Source organism: Schistocerca piceifrons, unplaced genomic scaffold, assembly GCF_021461385.2.
Source record: "Schistocerca piceifrons isolate TAMUIC-IGC-003096 unplaced genomic scaffold, iqSchPice1.1 HiC_scaffold_1420, whole genome shotgun sequence".
In the NCBI taxonomy this organism is placed as follows: domain Eukaryota; kingdom Metazoa; phylum Arthropoda; class Insecta; order Orthoptera; family Acrididae; genus Schistocerca; species Schistocerca piceifrons.
In genome coordinates, this window is record NW_025727259.1 from 80,001 (window position 1) to 85,000 (window position 5,000).

The following is a 5,000-nucleotide window of genomic DNA, read 5'->3' on the forward strand; positions in this document are numbered from 1 at the left end:
CCACAGTGGCCGCCTTTCGACGCCACCCACAAAGGCTGCAGCCTCTGTCGACCATAGCACCCAATCTCCAGTGGCTCTGCCGCACGAAGCCGTGGACCGGCAATGACGCCACCCGCACCCGTTCGTGCACCACCCCAACCGCCAAACTCGCACCTCCAGCGGATGAACGGCGGACGTTTCCCGCACTCGTAAAGTGCAATCCACCCCTATAACTTGCGTTTCATGAAGAGTTATTTCCAATATGCGACATTCCCGCTGTCCGTATACATGAGCCGCGACCTGTACCACTTACGAGCGAGAGACGCGATCGCGTTGCTCACTGTACGGCGTCCGATACCGAGCCATCAGCATGTCGGTCCCCATGCGCGTTGCACTCGCACTCGCAGTCGCAAAAACGTGGGGCAAATATATTACGCGGAAGAGTTATAACAGACCGAGCCCCACTGCATGGGGGGAGTCTTTGTCACTAATGTACACAGATGGAACATTTTGGACTGGAACCAGATTACCCGTACACACGGCGCTGATTAGTAATCAATGCAGAGCCATCAAACTACAGCAAATATACACAACTGTCCGTATACATGCTGAAAGAGTCTGCCCAAAATGGGAACCACACGTCAGCCAGACACTCTGATCACGCACCACTCTCTGCTTCTAACAGGCGCACATACAATATGTAAGCACCAGCATGGAACAACATCCAGTGCATCTTCTCCGCCACATTACACAATCCACACTATCACAACCAGACCAGGAGGTCCGTGCGGAAAATACAATATCCCAGCCTTTCGACATCCACCATTGCGCAGACCAGGCACCAACACCCACACATGTCCTATACAACGGTGCACCCAACATCACAATAGTACCTCCTGTCACAGCGCACAAACAATGACATGAGTCAAAGACACAGGTCTCACACAAGCATAGAATTGGAGCGCCGCCTCTAATAAGCCAAAGGTGCATCCTGACGTGACAAATCTGATCATGTCACAAGCATTCACTTACTATAATCACTATCAACGAACCTGCCGCCCCCGCCCCCCCCCCCCCCTACACCTTTCCGTACAACAACGTGTAACCTAACCTAACCTAACCTAACCTATGTTGTACCTTAACCTAACCTATGTTGTACCTTAACCTAACCTATGTTGTACCTTAACCTAACCTTATGTTGTACCTTAACCTAACCTATGTTGTACCTTAACCTAACCTATGTTGTACCTTAACCTAACCTATGTTGTACCTTAACCTAACCTATGTTGTACCTTAACCTAACCCATGTTGTACCTTAACCTAACCCATGTTGTACCTTAACCTAACCCATGTTGTACCTTAACCTAACCCATGTTGTACCTTAACCTAACCCATGTTGTACCTTAACCTAACCCATGTTGTGCCTCAACCTAACCCATGTTGTGCCTCAACCTAACCCATGTTGTGCCTCAACCTAACCCATGTTGTGCCTTAACCTAACCCATGTTGTGCCTCAACCTAACCCATGTTGTGCCTTAACCTAACCCATGTTGTGCCTTAACCTAACCCATGTTGTGCCTTAACCTAACCCATGTTGTGCCTTAACCTAACCCATGTTGTGCCTTAACCTAACCCATGTTGTGCCTTAACCTAACCCATGTTGTGCCTTAACCTAACCCATGTTGTCGCCTTAACGTAACCCACGTTGTCGCCTAAACCTGCTCTGTAATTGTTATACGACTCGTTCAATTACTGTAGTGTTGCCCACCCGCAACCCTCGCAATATAGTTCGCTACTCGCACTGCCCGCACCCCTGTGTATCGCTTCATGTTAAACACCTTGCAAGTCTTGCTCACTTTCCACATGCTCCTGCTGTACACTGTAATGTGGATGGCAGCAGGACGTACATGCCGCCCCTCCCCACGTCCCCACCTTGCCCCCTGCCTTCGCAAGCTGGTTGGTGAGAAGTTTGCATGTTCAATGCCCTTCGCATGCGACGTACTCAGGCTACGTTGTGGTGCGGCCTGTGTCAACTGTCCGCTGATGTCGTACGCGTGAACCACAATCTGTACTGCACATTCGTCCTTATGTACTGAATGATACATCGTGGCACATGTGTGACCGCACAACGACTGCGCCCAAAAACGGCGGACCATACAGTGCAAATATTGTGCACGCAGCTACGTGTCGTCTCCCTATGAGAGCTGGATTGCAGTGTGGTACGCCATAGAGACGTGTGGGAGGAACGGACGCCGTGGATGGCGATCAGCATGAGCTGTCTGTTGATGTATTCGGACCTAGTCGTCTCTCCTCACACACCGTGATGGCATGGTGCACCGCGTTCCATATCTGCGACATGCTACAGAGGCCGGTTGACAGTCGTTCGAGCAATGGACATCGCATACGTACGGGGGCCACCTTCCACGTATTGTCTAGGCGTGCACATTTTGTTGCGTGTATGTGGGCAGACGTAGTGTGGCGTGACACCTGACACAGGCATGCAATAATCGTTGAAGTTGCAAATGGCGATGGACGCCTGCGTTTTCTGGTGAAGTTACGCAAATGAACAAATGGTAACCTGTTGTGGTGCGGTTGTTCTCGCTAGGGGTGAATCGGTGATGGCGACGATAGGTTGAGGTACTAACCGGTTGTTCCAGCGATACCCACCATGCCGACGAAACTGAACGGCATCTGGGTGTGAAGCGATACGCGGCGGTGGCTGGGTGGGACCGTCCCCGGCCGGTGAGGGGGCGCCTCCCGGCGTGCTGGCCGCGCGGTGCGTGGGCGCACGCGCTACAGCCGGCTGGTGGGGGCGGCCAGTGGCAGGCGCGCCGGCCGACGGACGCGGCAGGCGTCGCAGCTGCGCGCCGGCGCACCCTGCGCGCGGCGCCGTGCGGCCAAAGTAGGTCCTCGCGGGCCCGGTGCGAAGCGCGGTGGACATCTTCAGTGTGCTGGTCCGATTGAGGACTGTGTGCGTTGAGGATGCGCCGCCGCCCGGCGCTCGGCGCCGCGACGCCGTCTGCTGCTCGGTCGCCCCAGCGGTTCTCGCTGGTGGTTTGTATCGCAGCTGTGCGGATGTGTTGGCGCGTGCGCTGTGCTGGGAGAGTTCGCTTCGGCACCCAAGTGGGGCTTTTGTCCTTCTGTGGCGCTGGCGTTGGAGCTGCCGGTCACCGTAGGTGGCGCGTGTTGTCTCCCGCCGGCAATGCCACGACAGCACGCTCCCGGGCCTCTGTCGGCAGCGGCAAGCTCAGTTGGGAGCACGGGTGGTCGCACCGAAAGCGTCTACTCGCCTAACTCCGGGCGATTGCGCCTCTCTCGAACCCGACCAAGTACTTGGGACGGCGCTGCGCGCCGCCGGGACCTGAGAGGGTTTCGAGGTGTATTGTGCAGGGGAGCTCAGCCTCCTCCTGTTTGCAGAATGATTGAGCGGACGCTTGCGTGTTCGCGCGGGCCCCCGGGACACACTCCCGGGCGGCCGGCTGCTCAGCTCTAGTTGACGCAGCTCCCTGGTTGATCCTGCCAGTAGTCATATGCTTGTCTCAAAGATTAAGCCATGCATGTCTCAGTACAAGCCGCATTAAGGTGAAACCGCGAATGGCTCATTAAATCAGTTATGGTTCCTTAGATCGTACCCACGTTACTTGGATAACTGTGGTAATTCTAGAGCTAATACATGCAAACAGAGTCCCGACCAGAGATGGAAGGGACGCTTTTATTAGATCAAAACCAATCGGTCGGCTCGTCCGGTCCGTTTGCCTTGGTGACTCTGAATAACTTTGGGCTGATCGCACGGTCCTCGTACCGGCGACGCATCTTTCAAATGTCTGCCTTATCAACTGTCGATGGTAGGTTCTGCGCCTACCATGGTTGTAACGGGTAACGGGGAATCAGGGTTCGATTCCGGAGAGGGAGCCTGAGAAACGGCTACCACATCCAAGGAAGGCAGCAGGCGCGCAAATTACCCACTCCCGGCACGGGGAGGTAGTGACGAAAAATAACGATACGGGACTCATCCGAGGCCCCGTAATCGGAATGAGTACACTTTAAATCCTTTAACGAGTATCTATTGGAGGGCAAGTCTGGTGCCAGCAGCCGCGGTAATTCCAGCTCCAATAGCGTATATTAAAGTTGTTGCGGTTAAAAAGCTCGTAGTTGGATTTGTGTCCCACGCTGTTGGTTCACCGCCCGTCGGTGTTTAACTGGCATGTATCGTGGGACGTCCTGCCGGTGGGGCGAGCTGAAGGCGTGCGACCGCCTCGTGCGTGCTCGTGCGTCCCGAGGCGGACCCCGTTGAAATCCTACCAGGGTGCTCTTTATTGAGTGTCTCGGTGGGCCGGCACGTTTACTTTGAACAAATTAGAGTGCTTAAAGCAGGCAAGCCCGCCTGAATACTGTGTGCATGGAATAATGGAATAGGACCTCGGTTCTATTTTGTTGGTTTTCGGAACCCGAGGTAATGATTAATAGGGACAGGCGGGGGCATTCGTATTGCGACGTTAGAGGTGAAATTCTTGGATCGTCGCAAGACGAACAGAAGCGAAAGCATTTGCCAAGTATGTTTTCATTAATCAAGAACGAAAGTTAGAGGTTCGAAGGCGATCAGATACCGCCCTAGTTCTAACCATAAACGATGCCAGCCAGCGATCCGCCGCAGTTCCTCCGATGACTCGGCGGGCAGCCTCCGGGAAACCAAAGCTTTTGGGTTCCGGGGGAAGTATGGTTGCAAAGCTGAAACTTAAAGGAATTGACGGAAGGGCACCACCAGGAGTGGAGCCTGCGGCTTAATTTGACTCAACACGGGAAACCTCACCAGGCCCGGACACCGGAAGGATTGACAGATTGATAGCTCTTTCTTGATTCGGTGGGTGGTGGTGCATGGCCGTTCTTAGTTGGTGGAGCGATTTGTCTGGTTAATTCCGATAACGAACGAGACTCTAGCCTGCTAACTAGTCGCGTGACATCCTTCGTGCTGTCAGCGATTACTTTTCTTCTTAGAGGGACAGGCGGCTTCTAGCCGCACG

General features: G+C 54.1%; 1 non-coding gene across 1 annotated transcript in view; it reads left to right on the forward strand.

Annotated features, from left to right (window-relative positions):
- Nucleotides 1–3,482: 3,482 nt before the first annotated feature.
- The window catches only part of LOC124734032, a 1,909-nt gene continuing 391 nt past the window's right edge, over nucleotides 3,483–5,000 (forward strand). Inside the window, exon 1 of the ribosomal RNA XR_007009283.1 lies at nucleotides 3,483–5,000. This exon is cut by the window's right edge and continues 391 nt beyond it. This is a non-coding gene — a ribosomal RNA (small subunit ribosomal RNA).